The sequence below is a fragment of the Sus scrofa genome, chromosome 6, assembly GCF_054392235.1.
Source record: "Sus scrofa isolate SSC_HxYL_T2T_F1_AM1 chromosome 6, Sscrofa_HxYL_maternal_Yorkshire_Landrace_v2.0, whole genome shotgun sequence".
NCBI lineage: Eukaryota > Metazoa > Chordata > Mammalia > Artiodactyla > Suidae > Sus > Sus scrofa.
The window spans coordinates 112,173,940-112,192,293 of record NC_139388.1 but is presented as its reverse complement, the minus strand read 5'-3'; the positions used below and the strand labels follow the sequence as shown (position 1 = coordinate 112,192,293).

Here is an 18,354-nt window from a genome sequence, read left to right as displayed (position 1 = left end):
TTCCCCTCTATTCAGTGGCTCACTACTCTGTTGGAAGTGGGATCTGATCTCAAGTTACTAGAGGAGAAACCTTGAGGTCAACTTAGAGCTGGCTCTGTTCCCTTTAAGTGTGTGCTTTTCCCTCTCCCCTCACTAGGACCCTTGCCCCAAAGTAAGGGTAGTGCTGAAGCAAGGGAGGCTCATATTGGCCACAGAGAGGTTGGCGCTCTCTCTGACGTGCTGCCTGTGCAGGTAACAGAGATTGTTTCCCTTGTTCTGTTCAGATACAGTCTTGGGCCTAAGTCCCCTTTGTTCTTCACAGCTGATCACTCCCCACAACCTCCACCCTCACTGTGCCGCCATACCACAGGGTCGGTGGGGTCTGCATGAACTCTTGGTGTGTACTGGGGTGTGAATGGTGTTGAACCAGCCACTGTCAAAATTCTGGACTGCTTCTGATGTGCTGCTTGAGTAGGTGCCAACAATGGCTGCTGCCTTACCCAGAGACTGCCCTAGGACCAAGCAGCCTCTGTGTCCCATGGTGGAGATTTCTTCCCAGAGGTGGCTCTGGATCCAGTGCCAAACTGCGATGTGGAGTAAGCTGGGCTGGAGCATTCACTGGAATTGCAGGAGCCCAGGTGGTTTCAGCAGCCACTGGAGCAATCCTCACTCCACCCTCTCTACCCTGCCTTGAGGGGAAGCTAGAACTAGAGTTGCATTTCTTTTGTTTGTTTTGTTTTGTTTTGTTTCTTTATATATATGTATATTTTCTACTGCACAGCATGGTGACCCAGTTACACATACATGTATACATTCTTTTTTCTCACATTATGTGTTCCACTAGACAGAGTTCCCAGTGCTACACAGCAGGATCCCATTGCTAATCCATCCCGAAGGCAACATTCTGCATCTGTTTACCCCAAGCTCCCAGTTCCTCCCACTCCCTCCCCTTCCGCCTTGGCAACCACAAGTCTATTCTCCAAATCCATGATTTTCTTTTCTGTGGTAATAAGGAGTTGCATTTCTTAACCCTTTTAGTGGTGTGAGGCCCTGTGACTAGTTCTAGCCAGTGAAGTGTGAATGGACTTGCCAGTGGGAACTATCCAGAGCTCTCTTTCCCTCTGGGGAAGTTTCTCCATCAGCCTGGATCTCAGAGTAACAGCCATCAGCAGACAATTGCAACTCTCTCCTCCCCACCTATAGGTACTAAGTGTGATCAAAGAATAACTTGTTCTGTTGTAAGTCACTGAGGTTTTGGGGTTGTTAATAACTGTAGCTTAATTTAGCCTGTACTATTTGATATAATATTAAATAACATTTTCAAGAGGCATATATAGTTGATATGTATTTTTTAAGCTCTTCACATTTGAAAATGTTTTATGAAGGATGAGTTAGCTGGGGGAGAAAATGTTTGAGATCCCTCTTTTCCCTTCCAAATTTTAAATATGTTTCCCTATTATCTTCTGAAATTTACTGTCACATCAAAAAAATTAGGGTACCCTTTATAAATTCTTTATAATTTTTTTCTTTGAATTTAAGTAGCAGTTCTTCTGCACGATATTATTATTTGCATTTTTGGACCACTCTCCAGTGATAACTTTTAAAGTGATAATAACAATATTTTGCGATTATTGTGGTACCTTTCTTTCTTTTTCTTTTGCTTTGTTTTGTTTTGCTTTTTAGGGCTGTATGTGCAGCACAAGGAAGTTCCCAGATTAGGGGTTGAATTGGAGCTACAGCTGCCAGCCTACACCACAGCCACAGCAATGAGGGATCTGAGCTGCATCTGCAACCTATACCACAGCTCATGGCAACACCAGATCCTTAACCCACTGATCGAGGCCAGGGATCAAACCTGCATCCTCATGGATACTAGTCGGGTTCATAACCTGCTGAGATACAATGGGAACTCCAATATATTATTTAAAAAAAAATGGAGTATCTAGATTCGGGCTTCATAATTTTAATCTTTTCTGGGAATATAATGAATCTTTTCAACATGTATGCGTAGGCTTTCTGTAAGTCACCTACTATATGATAGGAACTGTGTCAAGTGCTGAGGATATAGCGGTGAACATGTCATATGATTCAAGAAATTTAAAAATATTTTAACAACTTTATTGAAGTGTAACATATACTTTAATATTCATTCATTTTAGGTGTACAACTTAATGATTTTAAGAGTTCTGCCACCCTTACCACAACTCCAAAGACAGAACATTTGCATCATTCCAGAAATATCTCTTGTACCCATTTGCAGTCACTTCCCATTCCCATCAATTCCTAGTCCCAGGAAGCCATGATTCTACTTCTGTATATAGATTTACCTTTTCTGAATATTTTATATAAATAGAATAATATAATATGTGATATTTTGCATCTGGTTTCTTTAACTTAGCCTAATGTTTCCAACAATCATCCATTTTGTAGTGTGGATCAGTATTTCATTCCTTTTTATGGCTGAATAATTTTCCACTCTATAGATTTTCTTGTTTTCAACCTTTTTGTATCATGTAATGGTCACATTCTCTTATTTGATTTACAGCTTAGAGGGCAACTTTTCAGTGGCTACTGGTCCAATTTCCAGTTTCTAGCAGGCATTCTCCTGTGCCAAGTTTGCTTTATTAAAGTGGTATCTTTTCTTACTCTTATGTTTCTTCAATACTCAGAAGTGATGGAGTACACAAACACCTACCCTCAGAAAAAAGCTAGAGAAGTTTTTCCCATCTTTGCCCTTGGTTGGAAGCACAAAAATGCCAACACTGATTTTCCACCTTACATATTGCACAATTTTTTCCCTAGAAGTTGTGTTCTCTGAATGCATGTAAGACTATGGGCATGAGAAAAAGATGTAGAATATTTCTCTGGCTGCCTCATAAATCTGCATCTGTGTAATAAAGAAATTGTAAAATTTTCTAAATCCACGTTGCATTAGAGCCCTGAATAATAGGGCAGGAAGTAGACGGAGTATGGTATGTATTTTTCTTTTTTTTTTTCAGTTGGACTTTATTTCATAAGAAGTCTGGATATAACTTCATTCCATAAATGATGATTCTCAGGTCAGTGCTCTCATGTTACTGGATGCTATTTTCATGATAGGGATACCAACCTTTTTGTCATTAAGGAGCTTATGTAATTTTTCTTTTTTGAGTTTCATGTTTTCCAATATTTTTCTTCTTTCAAACTACAGTTTTAAGGAATAATTAATCCCCAATAATTGATTTATCAAAATCATGTATGATGCTAACCAGAATTCCTGATAAATATGAGACAATCAGGATTATTCAAAGGACTTGGTAAAACTCAAAACCAAAGAAGGGGGACCATTTACCTATTGCAGCCTTTGTGGGAGATGTAAAATTTCCATTAAGGTTTTTGAAACATGGACACTCTAGCTGAACACCCCATTTTTAATTTTGTGAAAGCCTAGAGGTCTGGGGACTTATGGTTGGGAATTGTTGCATCTTCAGAGATCTGAAGTGACAGATATTGGGCAGAGATTGGGTTGGTCAGCATGGACAGACAGCAAACTCCTACTGTGCTGGTGTGTATTTAAGAGACCAGGGTCCCCACTTTAAGCTTTAAACTAGACTAAACACAGGGTATACCGATCTGACAGATTAAGCAGATTATTATCTAACTGTGAAGAGTAACATCATGATTGTTTTCAGTTCAGCATTTATTTTAAAAAATATATATAAATATATATGTATATTACATGAATGTGTACACACACACAATCTGAATTAGTTTCAATAAAACCTGCATCAGTGCAGAGGTACTCATGGAGTGCCTTCAATAAAAAAGTCACTGTATGTTATGCGATAACATTGAACAGACTCCAGACAGCCTCTTATCTTAGATATACAACAACGTAGCATAACTCAAGCCTAAAGGAGAAGTTAAAGCATTAGGTAACGGTAGCAACAGTAGCATGTTAGTGGAGTAATAACTCTCCTGGAGGATAACCCAGGATGGGTTTTATTGAATTCAGTTTATTTAGCTGGGATAAACCTAGATAGGCATCTCATTTACAAGAAGGTGTTAGCAAGAGGGCAGGTTATTACAAGAACATTTAGAAGATAAGCAATAGAAAATTGAATAAAATCAGAGATCAGGAAGGGAGCAGAAGTTGTTCCTGATTCAACTTCTTGTCTTGGACAGGTCTATATTTACTCCAGCTGAGAAAAATAATAATTGCCTTCTTAGACATCCATAGGGATGAATGGCATGTGAGCTCTTTTAGGAGTCAGAGTTACCTTTCTTGATAAGCTTGCTTTGTGGCTAATTGAAGTTTCTTTTTCTTGTAATTTCTGCTCTTTGGAGGATTAGAATAGTTATTTCTTCATAACAATTCTTTTAAAAACGTGACAACAGTTATCATCCCTTAGCTTCCCCAGCTCCTCACACAAACTAACTGTAAAATAGAATTAATGCTATTTTTCTACCCCTTTAATTGTTGTTTTTCTGTTTTCAAAGGTTGTTGTCTTCTCTCCTTTCTTCTTTTCTGCCTTCCTCCCTCTCTTCCCTCCTTTCCTTTTCAAATGTAAATCTGACAGATGTTTACTGAGCCTTTGTCCTAAGCCTGCTGCTGAGGGGGTAGATACATGGACTCCACCCCTTGGAGTAACTCCTGAATCTTAAGGTCTGAAGGAAGCTTCGTCCAAGAGATCAGACCAACCGGTATGGCTAGTGGAAACATTCTAGTTGGTGGTTTTGGTTCTACACGTATCCTTTATGACACAGAAGAGTCATGTGCCAGCTGAGCTGTCATTGCAGTAAAGTGCCATGCACAGAGGACTGCATTTTATATATTGACCAATTGAAGATGTGTCCCTCCACTCACCAGTGTCTCCTACTCCTGTGTGTGTAGTTTCTAACATGTGTGTGTGTGTGTGTGTGTGTGTGTAAAGAGTGGTGGTAGTACATGGGAAAAATATGTGCATAAATGGAGGATGTTATTGTGATATATTAAGGGATAAATTTTTGGTTTTGGTATTTCGTTTTTACCTAGACTTCTCTTCCTTCCCTTGAGGACTTGGGTTCTCTCTAAAGCTGCTTTCTCTTGCATAGACCTTTATTTGGAAGTTGGTTTTCTAGAGAAAATAAGTCTATCTGCACACTGTCTAACTCTTTTGGATACTTCTTCTTTTCTCTTATCCCATTTAAGCTCTTTCATATATTTTCATTAAAAAAAACTTTCTTTTCTTTCTTTCTTTCTTTTTTTTTTTTTTTTTTTGTCTTTTGTCTTTTGAGGCCTGCACCTGCAGCATATGGAGGTTCCCAGGCTAGCGGTCTAATCAAAGCTCTTGCTGCTGGCCTCTGCCACAGCCACAGTAACACCAGACCTGAGCCGCGTCTGCGACCTACACCACAGCTCATGGCAACACCGGATCCTTAATCCACTGAGCGAGGCCAGGGTTCAAACCCGCAACCTCATGGTTCCTTGTCGGATTCGTTTCCACTGCACCACTATGGGAACTCCGTCTTTTCTTAAACTCTTAGAATATCAAATTAGTGACTGCTTCTATCAAATTGAAGCAGTCACTAATTTAATTAAATAACCAAACTACTTGATCAAGCTACAATTTACATGCCATTAAATTCACCCAATTAAGGCATGCAATTCATGATTTTTCATAAATTTACCAAGTTGTGTAATCATCCCCATCATCTAGTCACAGAACATTCCCATCGCTCCAGTAAGGTCCCATACTCCCATTTTCAGTTAATCCCCATTCCAAGCCTCGGCCCCAGGCAAATACTGTTTTACCTTCTGTCTCTATTGGTTTACCTTTGCAGAATCTTTCATATAAATGGAATCATACATTATAGGGTTTTTTGGCGTGGCTTCTCTCACTTGGGATATCGTAGCGTGTATTAGTATTTTATTCCTGTTTAGTTTGCTGAATAGCGTTCAGCTGTATGGCTGTACCAGATTTTATTGACCAGTCATCTTATCTATTGACTTTTAAATCCTCTGTTAATTTTTTTTCTCCCTCCTAACTTGCTCTCTCCCAATAAAGAGTCCTATAGACTGCACTGTCAGACATATTCCAGAATCCCATCTCTGGCCATGCCCAATGGTTATTTTTCTAGGAGAATCTGATTGAAGTCTTTAAAACACTGTTAGCTCTTCAGGTTGTCTCTGTGTAGATGGGGAGCAGGTGTGGGGGGGTGGACAGAACATTCTCACCCACTTTTCATTTTGGATTTGGAAGTTGAGAAAGAGTCTAATTCTATTAGTATATTTACATTTTAAACAGAGGGATACACTCTGATGTCTGGGAAAGGGGCATAAATTAGAGTCATCAGAACATACTACCCACATGAATGCGTATGCTCAGTTGGTTACCTTTCAGTGACTGCTGTGCCCATTATCAGCCATATTTTGGTTTTGTGGTATGTGGCATGCACTCAAGATTTTAAGGTGTTAGAGACATTTCCTTCTTTCAGTGTAAATCAGGGTGACCCAACGTCTCTGAAAGGTAAATACTAACCCTCTCTCTCATTTGAAAGAGTTATTGAGCCATGTTTACAGTGGGTCCCCTTTGTCTGCAGTGCACATACTTCACATTTTCTTAAAGGGAATGGGCTACCTGCCAATGACATTTCACAGTTCTCAAGCTGCACGGTTTCTTCAGGAATATAATTCCTCATCTGCTTTGCCTTTTCCCTTTGAGTTTTGCGTTTCATCCTTGCTCTGTGCAATACACCAATCAACACAAATTCAGGCAACTCCTCATTTCTCCTTCCTTTGATGACCTTGAAGCTCTTCATCTGGCCAGTCGATCACGCCCAGAGGAATGCAGTGGGACGTGCCTCTGCAGTGGTGCAGGGAAGCCCAGCCTGCCTCTGTATTGTATAATTTCTCCCTTCTCTTTGTGATATCCCTGTTGCTATTCCTTTCCCACCTTAAAACAAAATGAAACAAAACAAGACAAAGCAAAAACCCAAGGATACGAATAACTTGAAATGAACTAAATTTGTCATTGTTTTGACAGGAAAACTTCATACAGATACAAGCAATAATCTGCTCATACACATTACAATCTCTTACACAATAACTTCTCTTTCATCATTCTTCTCTGCTTGGCTACCTTCTCATCCCCACCCTATTTTGTACCCATGAAAAGAAGCCAAGAGAGCTTCCCTTTGTTTTGCTTTTGTTTTTATTTTCTGGGCTTCCATCTGGGTCCCAGCCTAGGGCAACCAGCTGGAGGGCACATTTGCTGGTAACTGCTGTAGAGGGAGCTCTGGTGTTTTATATGTGCAGCTTGTGGCTTTCTCACAGCATTCCACGGTGAGTGATTCTGTAAAAAGCAAATTGGCTTTCCTCTGAGGCATCAAAATGGTACTAGGAAACTCTTATCAAAGTTTAGGGAGATGTTACAGCAGATGGATTGGCATCCTTTATTGAAAAGGTATTAGATGAAGCACCAGCCACTAGAACCCTACAATCAAAATACTGAGTTAAACCTTCCTTACAGGCAACCTGGAGATATTGAACATACTGTGTATCTTCTGTGGGAATCACTTATTTTCAGGGATAATTACACCTTCCATATTTTCCTACACCTTTTATTTCAGAGGTGTCAAAAATTCCCACGTCAAAACTTTATTAAGAATGAGCCTATGCTATTAAAGTTATTTTGGACAAAAATATTTACAAGTACAAATATGAATGAACACTTTACCTGGATATTTTGAATTTGCAAAAGAACTCTGATGCTTTGCCATGGGAGCCTTTCTTATGGGACCCTGATTCATGATGGGAACAGACAAAGAATTGGAGCATTTTACAGTACTCTAATGGACATTTTAATATTTCTCATCTGTTCTTAATTTGAAATAGACATAATCTCTTCTGGGCTAGAAGTTACTTTTAGTATTATTTTTAGTTGTTAGTAAAATCTTCTCAATGCTTTGGCTCCCAACTAGAACTAAGAAATATTTAGCAAAAGCTAAAGAGTCAGCTGAATAATGAAGTCAGGTCAATTCAGTTCAGCCTTTTTTATGTCTCTGCTGCAGGCGAGGCACTGAGTTGAGTATCATGGAGGATGGAAGGATAAGGAGGGAAGAGCTGTTATCTCAGCAAGCTCAGAGGCTAGCTAGGAAACTAATCACAGCACTCCAATCCAGCGTGTGAAGAAAGTACAAATAAAAGTGTTTGTCTGGGTTCAGTTTATAGTGACTTAGGAAACATAAAACAAAGAAGTTTTAAAAACATACACTTAGAAATGAAAATTTCTCTAAGATCAATGACAAGTCTTTTTATATAAGTCACAAGGCAGCAATATTTCATTGTCTGTGCCTCACCCACAGCGGGCACTTGGGTTACTTTTTTAGGACAAGCAACAGATTATGAGAGCCAGACAGAAAGACTGTGATTTACTTTACTTCTCTCTCAAACATCAGTGCAAAATCCATGTGGATGTCTGAATGTTTAAAAAATTTTAGACTGTTTTTGTGGTTTGGGGTTGAATTATTGTGCATGATTGTCCTAAGACAAAAAATTGAAATGCTTTGATGAAAGGGCCATAGATCTTAAGAAATAAAAGGATTATAAGCAAATTGATCCAATTCCTTGCTTTCAAATATATAATGTATTTTGATTCCTCATTTGATGAGCACTATCCAGAAGAGATATGTATTACCTAAAGTTGAAAACACAGGAAGGCTAGATTCCTAGTCCTTTTCCTCCCAAGAGGGTGATTCCACTTCACCACTGCTTGTCGATGAAAAAGAAAACCACAAACTTCTGCAAGTTGGTAGAAAACACTCTTTTTTGTTTGTATTTTTGTGCCTATCAATTCAAACCTCTATCTATAAAATAACACTATCCTTGGGGACCTTTGTTGCCCTGTGTTATCATTGCTTAAGATTTATACCACATCAGTTTCAAAAAAAATTAAAAAATATATATATATATTTCAACTGCATACACATTACAGAATAAAACACCTTTTTATTTTTTTCCTAAATCAAAGAAATAGTTGGCAGGCCTCTAGGTGGCAAGCACTAATTATTCCAGAAAATGAAACTTAGTTTTCAGTTTCACGGTAGATGAAATAAATTATAAACATGGGGGACTATGTTATTCCCATTATCTTACCTGTTAGCTTTATGTTGGGTTCCCAAGTTTAACAGAACACAAGAAAGGAGAAGAAAGTATTTTTAAATAGATCTTGTGGCAGGAGTTCCCGTCGTGGCTCAGTGGTTAATGAATCCAATCCGACAAGGAACCATGAGGTTGCAGGTCTGATCCCTGGCCTTGCTCAGTGGGTTAAGGATCCGGCGTTGCCATGAGCTGTGGTGTAGGTCGAAGACGTGGCTCGGATCCTGTGTTGCTGTGGCTGTGGCTGTGGCTGGCAGCTACAGCTCCGATTAGACCCCTAGCCTGGGAACCTCCGTATGCCGCAGGAATGGCCCCAGAAAAGGCAAAAAGCCAAAAAAAAAAAAAAAAAAAAAAAGATCTTGTGGCATGTCCTCCCAATTTTGACTTATATAGAGTATTAGAGTTAAAAAAAATGTAGAACAATTACTTTTCAATACTTCTATGCAAGTGTTTTAGAAGGATGATTGTAGAGAGCATTTTTCTAAACCTTTAGCACTAGTGGGAAAACTTCTCTTTTGTTGGAGGGTGGTCCAAAGTACTTCCCTAACTGTTTTCAGACTACCTTTTCAGCAGCTTTTCAGCTGAAAAGCTGTGAGAAGAGGGCTAATCCTATTTGGATTGCGATGAGGAATCAATCAAAATACATAATGTTTATGAAAATGCTTTGGACACTACAAATGCTATAGAAGTGTAAGGTATAATGACTACACCAACTCTTGGCTCCCTTCTCTATTTATTTAAGGGTTACATAGGCCTTGTTTAATACCTCAACATCCTTTTAGTTGAATTAAGCACAGGCATACTTCAGCCGCTTGAGATTAAATACTAAATCCTGCAATAGAGCCTCCCTTCTGCCTCTCACCTTTCAGGTTCTGTTCTGGAAATGGGTCCAGGAGTGATGCATGAGAATTCAGCCCTTTGTAATTGTTTTACCTGGCAGCCTTGGCCATTGATTGGCTTCCTTCTTTTGGGATGAACCTTTTCTATTCCTTTATGATTGGGTGACAAAAATTAGACAAAAATGCTCAGATGAACAACCCAGGAAACTCACTAAGGTTCTCCATTCAGCTTTAACAAAAAACAACCACAACAAAAACCCTACCAATAACCCAGAGTTCTGAACATAGTTGGTTGGTTTCCAGAAGTACAATAAAAGGAAACCAGAAGTATTTTAGTCCCTGGTTGTTTATGAATCAACCCAATTTTCTTTTTCAGACTTTGAAGGTCATAGAATCAAATCATATGGAGGCACAGAAGGGCAATCCTGCCCACACTTTCTCCCCAGTTCTGTTAGAATTCAAATTTTGACAGATTTAAGTAAGAACATTGCTTTTAATTTCTGGGGGTTTCCAATCAAAGCTAGTCATAATGAAAGCTGTCTTGGAAGTTACTAGAAGGGAGCAACAGTGACAAGTAAACAGATTTCCGGATACCATTCGTGTCTAACAGCAGTGCTGCTCTCCTCCTGCATGAGCTTGGGACTTCTGCTGCTTTCAGGTTGGACCCTAAGGAAGAGCAGCCTACACTCACTTATGTCTCCAAGTAAGCCGGGGTACTTGATATCTGGAATCAAGACAGTGTCCTCATTATAATGCGACCATTAGAGAATACAACAAAAAAGTTGGACTGTTTCTTGACAAATACAAGTACATGAATAGTATACATTTTCTTCCCTGACTCTTTTTCTTTTTTTTCTTTTTACTACGTATTATTATCGAATGGTAGAATTTTAATTTTACTCTGCAGATTAATCATTAGTATATCTTTTGTTATTTCATCATGTAACCAAAGTCATGTTGCTTTTGTTTCTTTTTTTTGGACTTAGTGAACAGCCAAGTAATATTTTTCTAATTAATAAGCTTGTTATTCAATTACAGAAAGCTCCCCTCAATGAATCTTACATCCAAGCGTAAGTTAAAAAAGTAATATTTGAAGTAAGATTTAAGATGTAGCAATTGTACCAGGTGCCGTATATTAGGTGTTCCATTTAATCCTCACAATAACTCTCAAGTATGAATATTTCCCATATCTATGTAAGAAAGTAGGCTCAGAGAGATCTTCCCAGGTCTCACAGTGAGTAAGTGTAAAAGCTGCTGCTGGAGCTGAGCTTACTCTAACCCCAAAGTCTGAGTTCTTTCTACTTCACCATATGCTGAGATTGTACTGGAAGTCTAGAAAGCCAGAGCAAGAGACCTTTTCACTGGCTCACACGACATAGTTTGCAAGGGCCAGTCTGTGGACATGTGAAAGCAGTTATCTCCAAAGTCTCAGAGGGTTGAGCAGACACAGACAGGCAAAGGCACCAGGGTTAGGCACAAACTGTGTCATTTACAGGGGGCAAAGGAAAGTTCTAGTAGTTCCATAGGATGGAATGGTACTACAAACTCCATAGCTGGCCAAAGACTAATTTGGGGCAATTTCTATGCAGAATAGTAATGAGGAAAGGAGGCTAGGACCCCAGTTTGAGCACAGAATGGAGGGCTGGGAAGCATATGGGATTTGGACTTGAGTTCTAGTTCTACCCTTGAGCTGGTGACCTTGAGAAGTAAAAAAGTTCTCTCTGTTCTTTGTTTTTGATCCCCATTGGTAAAGTAGGGCTGCTGCTTCACAAGGTTTTGGTGATGGACTCATACAGGAATATACATAAAGGCACACGGAGGAAACTATACAGCCCTGAGCATATTTTTGTTATTATTCTGTTACAAACTGCATCCTGTTTACTCCAAATCACTGGGCAGCAGTCTCCATGCAGCCCTCTGGCTGCAGCTGGCAAGTCGAGGCAAGTCCCTTGTGGTTTCTGTCACTTTGCCCTCTCTGGGGACATTTCCATGACTGCCAGCTCAGCTAAATTGATTGACTCTATCACCCAAAGGCTGGTAAAGGTGACCTTTGGTTCTCCTGAGAATCCCGTGCCCCTGTTTTTCTGAGGAAACTCCCTTTGACCTCCTATTCCTCTGGCTTCCCTTCCCGCCGCTGTTGGTGGCTTCTGTCCAAGACCTTCCGTTGGAGGTGAGGGGTGGGTGCCCTGGCCACGTGGGTGAGAGAGAGAATGGAATGGCAGGAGGAGAGGAGAGAGGATGTCATCCTACGGCTGCCTCTCCCAGGTCTATGGGGTGTGGTTTCCACCCAGAGCCAGCAGCCAGAGTCCACGGAATGAAGTATATTGAAGTCATTCGGCTTTGAAGACTTCCTGTATACTTCTAAGCTGCCCATGACATCATTTCGCTGGGCGGCTCAGAACAATAGGCGGGGGAGGGCTGAGACAAACCAAAGCCACCAAGCGCCAAGAACAGAGTGAGAGGTTGAAACAGAAACTGCCACAGTCGATGTGGACATTCCCCAACTAACTGGGAAAGAACTGGCCCCTAAGTTTTCAAAGATGGCCCCTTGGCCTACCAGCCCCCACACACCCACGCGGAGCCCTGACCTCTCTCTGTGGAACAACAACAGCAGACACACAGGGAAAGTCATGTGACTTCCAAACGGTTCATCCATCCAAGTTCAATAAATTAGCAGCCAAAAATTTTAATCAGATATTTAATCTTTCCTCCCTGTAAGGGAGATTGAGTGTTTACTGTGGCTCCAGGCCAGGTTAATCTCAGAGAAGAAAGATTGCGGGCGGCGTGTCCTTGGTGCTAGAAGGCCCTGAAGAAGTCACTTTTGCCTGTTGAGCCCTCCTCAGCCAGTAACAAGGTTAGCCCTTGTCTTTTGTAATTCTGCAGCCCTGTATCAGGGCTGACCAGTGACCAGACGAGGGATTTCCATATCTTATAGACACATTCAGTGAGAACAAACCAAATCAATAATCAATACAGGGTCAGTCTTGTGTGGTGGCTGTTCTGTGACTCTTGTCCATCTCCCTTCCTCCCTGACCTCTTCTGCTCACCTTCTCTGGGCCCTCCTGAAGCCAGAGTTGTCCCAGGAAAGAGAAGGGCTGGAGGGAATTCTGCTAGAAAGCTCCTAACTTTGGTAGCAGGACTTACCTAGTTTACAAATAATTAACTGTTATCTACATTGCTGACTATGGTTGAAATATAGTAATTCATTCAACCAATAGTGGTTGAGTGCCAGGTACTCTTCTAGGTTCTTGAGACAAATAAAAAAACAAAAGGCACAAAAATCTCTGTCCTCAGGAGTTCTCATTGTGGCTCAGTGGTTAACGAATCTGACTAGGAACCATGAGGTTGCGGGTTCGATCCCTGGCCTTGCTCAGTGGGTTAAGGATCCAGCATTGCTGTGAGCTGTGGTGTAGGTCACAGATGCGGCTCAGATCCCGTGTTGCTGTGGCTCTGGCGTAGGCCGGAGCTCCAATTCGACCCCTAGCCTGGGAACCTCCATATGCTGTAAGAGCAGCCGAAGAAATGGCAATAAATAAATAAATAAATAAATAAATAAAATAAAATCTCTGTTCTCATGTATCTTATACTTTAATGGTGGGAGACAGATACTTAATAGTAAACATAATAAACAAACTATATAAAGTTAGAAGATGATAAATGCTATGAAGAAATGCCCCAGATAAGGTGTGTAGGGAAATATTATTTTGTAAAATAATTCATTGCAATATTTCCATGGCGAGACCCTGAGAATGCTACTTCAGTGCGGTGTTAACAGATGCCATGGAGGTGGGATGAGGAATTGGCTCCATGGTCAAAGCATGTAAACTGGGTCAGGAGAGAGAGGTGAAAAGCAGAGACTCTTGGAGGCTATTGTAGCAGCCATGGAAAACTATGAAACCTGGAAGCAGCTGTGAAAAGAAATGAAATTGAAAAGCAATGCAGCAGAGGGGAAAAGTGGGACCAGCCTGGTCCTGGCTAGACAGGGCAGAAGCAGCAGAAAGACAAATCAAGCTCTAAGTGTCTAGACTTTTCTGTGTGTCTAGATTTGAGCCTGGGTGACTATGAGAATGGATGGACATTTAAACCAAATGCAGAAGTCAAGAGAGGCACGTTTTCAAGAGGAACTTGTCAAGTTTTCAGATATAGATACATGTTAGTAGTAGTGATGGATAAAACCACAGAGTGATGGAAAAAGTAGCAAGTGACAGATACTGATAAGTGATTGAGAAGTAGGAGAAAATATAGAAAAGCTCTGTACCTCAGGAGTATGGCAAACAAAGTTTTAAAGCAGTGCTTCTTAAACTTTGCTCCCATTAGGATCACCCAGGGAGATGTAGACATTCCAGTTCCCAGGCTGCACCCCATATTAGTTACATCAGAATCTCTGGGGGTGGGGCCCAAGAATCAGTAGTTTTAAAAGCTCTTCAGGTGACGGTGATTTGTGGCCAAAGCTGAGAACCAGTGCTTTAACGCAGGAAGAATGGATAACAGCTGCAGAGAGATGAAGATGGATGAGGGTTGAAAAAGGATGTTTGAATCTGGGGATGAGGAGAGCATTAATGGCCCTTTCTGGAATGGATTGCTACTTCACATGTGATTCCCAGACCATCAGGGAAGTGTCACCTGGCATCTTTCTAGAAATGCCCTACCTCAGACCTATTCAATCCAAATCTGCACTTTAACAAGATTCCCAGGTATTTAAAATGTTTGGTGCCCCACCCCAGTCCTACTCAATCAGAATATCAGGGGTGGTGGCTAGGAATTAGTATTTAAAAAATACTTCCCAGTAATACAAATCAAAACCGCTATGAGGTGCCATCTTACACCAGCCAAAATGGCCGTCATCAAAATGTCTATGAACAATAAATGCTGGAGAGGGTATGGAGAAAAGGAACCCTATTACACTGTTGGTGGCAATGTAAATTGGTGCTATCACTGTGGAAAACAGTATGGAGATTCCCCAGAAAACTAAAAATAGAACTACCATTTGATCCAGCAATCCCACTCCTGGGCATCTATCCAGAGAAAACCATGACTCGAAAAGATACATGTACTCCAATGTTCATTGCAGCACTATACATAATAGCCAAAACATGGAAACAACCTAAATGTCCATCGACAGAGGAGTGGATCAAGATGTGGTACATATACACAATGGAATATTACTCAGCCATTAAAAGGAAAGAACTAATGGCACTGCAGCAACATGAATGGACCTAGAAATGATCATGCTAAGTGAAGTTAATCAGACAGTGAGATACCAGCATCAAGTGCTATCACTTACATGTGGAATCTGAAAAAAGGACACAATGAACTTCTTTGCAGAACAGATACTGATTCAGACTTTGAAAAACTTATGGTTTCCAAATGAGACAGTTTGGGGGGTAGAGGGATGCGCTGGGGGTTTGGGATGGAAATGCTATAAAATTGGGTTGTGATGATCGTTGTACAACTATAAATGTAATAAAACTCTTTGAGTAAAAAAATAAAAATAAAAAAATACTTCCCAGTGATTTGAACATTTATTCAAGATTGAGAACCATTGATTCTGGAGCAGATCATCTCAATTTTAATGTGCATATGAGTCATATGGATCTTGTTAAAATGCAGATTCTGGGTCAGTAAGTCTGGGTTGGGAACTGGATCCTGCATCTGTGGCAACTCCCAGATGAGACAGGGCTGCTTCACAGACCACACTTCAAGTAACAAACCTGTGGAGCAGTGGTTCGTGCAGTGTCTCTGGACAAGGACATTAGCATCACCTAGGACATTGTTAGAAATAAAAATTCTCAACCCTAATCTAAAATTAATCAGAGATTTAGGGTTGAGACCCATAAGTCAGTGTTTTAACAAGCCATCTGAGTGTTAAGGTGTGAATGAGTAATGATAAAGTGGCATATTAAGGTCTATTACCCACCCCCACTTTTTTCTCCCAGAAATTAGTGGTGACTGGAATAAGGAAGCTAGAACCTTTTTATTCAATAAGGGGACATTTCTCCAATGTGGGTGGAAGAAAGCATATCAAAATTCTCTTGTAGTGTAGGAGTTCCCGTCGTGGCGCAGTGGTTAACGAATCCGACTAGGAACCATTAGGTTGCGGGTTCGGTCCCTGCCCTTGCTCAGTGGGTGAACGATCCGGCGTTGCCATGAGCTGTGGTGTAGGTTGCAGACGCGGCTCGGATCCCGCGTTGCTGTGGCTCTGGCGTAGGCCGGTGGCTACAGCTCCAATTCAACCCCTAGCCTGGGAACCTCCATATGCCGTGGGAGCGGCCCAAGAAATAGCAACAACAACAACAACAACAACAACAAAAAAAAGACAAAAGACAAAAAAAAAAAAAAAATTCTCTTGTAGTGTTATCAGATATCCATCATGCTCAGAACCTGTCACTAACTTTCTTCCTGCTCCCCATTTGGAACCACTCTCCTGCAACCTGTCCCCTGAGGGTGTTTTCAAGGCCAGGCGAGTCCTGAGCAGGTGAGAAGCCAGATGGAAAGGAGTCCATGGAGCAGAATGAGTATAAAACGCTGGAGAGAACAGACAGCTGATGGCTCAGAGCCCAGAGCAAGGGGAAGAAAACAGGTTCACAATCCAAGGAAGAGGGATTCACTTGGAAAAAGAGGATGAAAACCACATCTTCTGAGGGGAAAAGGTTTGTAAGGAGGAGGGGTTGGGAAGCAGAGAGAAGAGTATGCTAAAAGAGATAAAGTGAAAATAATTGCCATCACTGACTAATTCCCTGCCAGCCGTTATATTTATTGTTTTAGACACATGCACTCTAATCAGTCACAAAAACCCACACGGTAGATTTCCAGTCTATTGTTGCTGTTTAGTAGGTGAGGACATTTAGGCCAAAATGGGGTTAGTAACTTCTTCACTGTCCCACAGACAGTAAATAACAGAGCTGAGTTTGGAGCCTGGGCTTTTGGGCACCACATTCTTTTCACTCCATCATGTTGGGGTGGAGGTTGGGAAAGTTAAGGGAGTTTTTACTGGATGATTTTTTTTTTTTATTGTTGGTGCATTATTTAAGTGCATTATTTAAGTATTATTATTTAAGTGTTGAAGTGAAAACCCATGGCTTGAAGGGTCAGAGCATAGGTGAATTAAAGTGGGATAAAGTCATTTGGGTTTCCCTTTTCTGGATTACAGTCAGGCCTTTCTCATTAACTATGTGACTTCCTATCTTAGACTTTCTTCCTTTCCCTTATTTGTAAAATAAAGTATTTGGATTTGCTGGACTCCTGGGTTCTACGTATTTATAAAATCCTGTGATTTGAAGATTCTGTGAGTGTGGAGTGCAACAGAGCATCAGTACAAGATGAGTTGAAGAACCAACAGCACTGGGAGCCCTCTGAAATCAGAGAGTATGTCTCTGGAGGGCATTACATCCTCAGAGTTGGGTGACTTGTTTCTGTAAATCAGTGAAAAGGTGAAATTAGCTGGAGAGGAGACAGTTGTCAGAGAATTGAACTAACGGACTTTGAGGACATGAGGCTGGCCCAAAGCTGGGAGTTGGAATGGCAGACAGGGCAGGTCAGGTGTGTAAGGTGGCCTAGTTTGCTAGTTAGAGCTGGGGTCTACTGCCTGCTGGGAGAGTCCAGGCTACTGATAGGAGTGAATGACACAGAGGGGCTGATGGAAGGAGAAAGAAGAAAAGCATGAATGGCCCTGAGGTCAAATGAGGTCAAACTGCAGAAGGAGACATGATATTCAAGGGACCAGTGGATAGTGTTGAAAAGCACTTTCTGATTCTAAAATAGATTTTATCAAATGGTCTGTAAAAATACTTTGAGCTCTATCTTTTGTTTTGTAATGCCACTGAATCTTTGTTGAATAAATGATTTCCTCACCACCCAAAGAACGTCCCATAAGGGAATCTTAGTTTTAGTTTGGAAATGCCTCCCTTTGTTGAACATTCTAAACATGACGCTAAAGTATATCACTTTAAGAGGAAACGTTTTGTTATTTCATTTCACTTTTTGGTAAAGTGATAATTGATAAAGCCTGAATGATGACAAATCAGCAGGCCATTTCTATATTTTAGACCCTGGATCCACCACTTTTGAAATAAAATGTTACAACCTCTGCATGTTTACATTGTATGAAACATGCAATCTCTCAATTCTTCTAAACATTCTTTCCCAGATCTTTGATTGCCACAACCTAATTTTGTTTGTTCACATGACTTAATTAGGATGATGAATATTATATCAGGTCTGTGGACATTCTTTTACTGTGACACTAAAACAACAGTAGTGACAAAGAATAGGTCAAGGCATAATGGAGCTCCCTCTTCCATGGAGTTACCCAAGACAGAGTAATAGAATCATCAGATACTGCACTTGATTATTGTGAAGCTCTGTTCATCATGATTGTTTCTAAAAACTCCATTATGGAAATGCATTCACTCTGAATCT

The 18,354-nt window shown here is 40.7% G+C and overlaps 1 long non-coding RNA gene across 7 annotated transcripts in view; it reads left to right on the top strand.

Annotated features, from left to right (window-relative positions):
* The window catches only part of LOC106510680 (uncharacterized), a 429,859-nt gene that overhangs the window by 229,417 nt on the left and 182,088 nt on the right, over nucleotides 1-18,354 (top strand). The window contains exon 4 of one of the 7 annotated variants that reach the window (XR_014807804.1): nucleotides 2,979-3,038. The exons of the other annotated variants lie outside the window; for them this stretch is intronic. This is a non-coding gene — a long non-coding RNA (uncharacterized LOC106510680). The remainder of the gene's footprint in view (nucleotides 1-2,978; nucleotides 3,039-18,354) is intronic. 7 annotated transcript variants of the gene reach the window in all.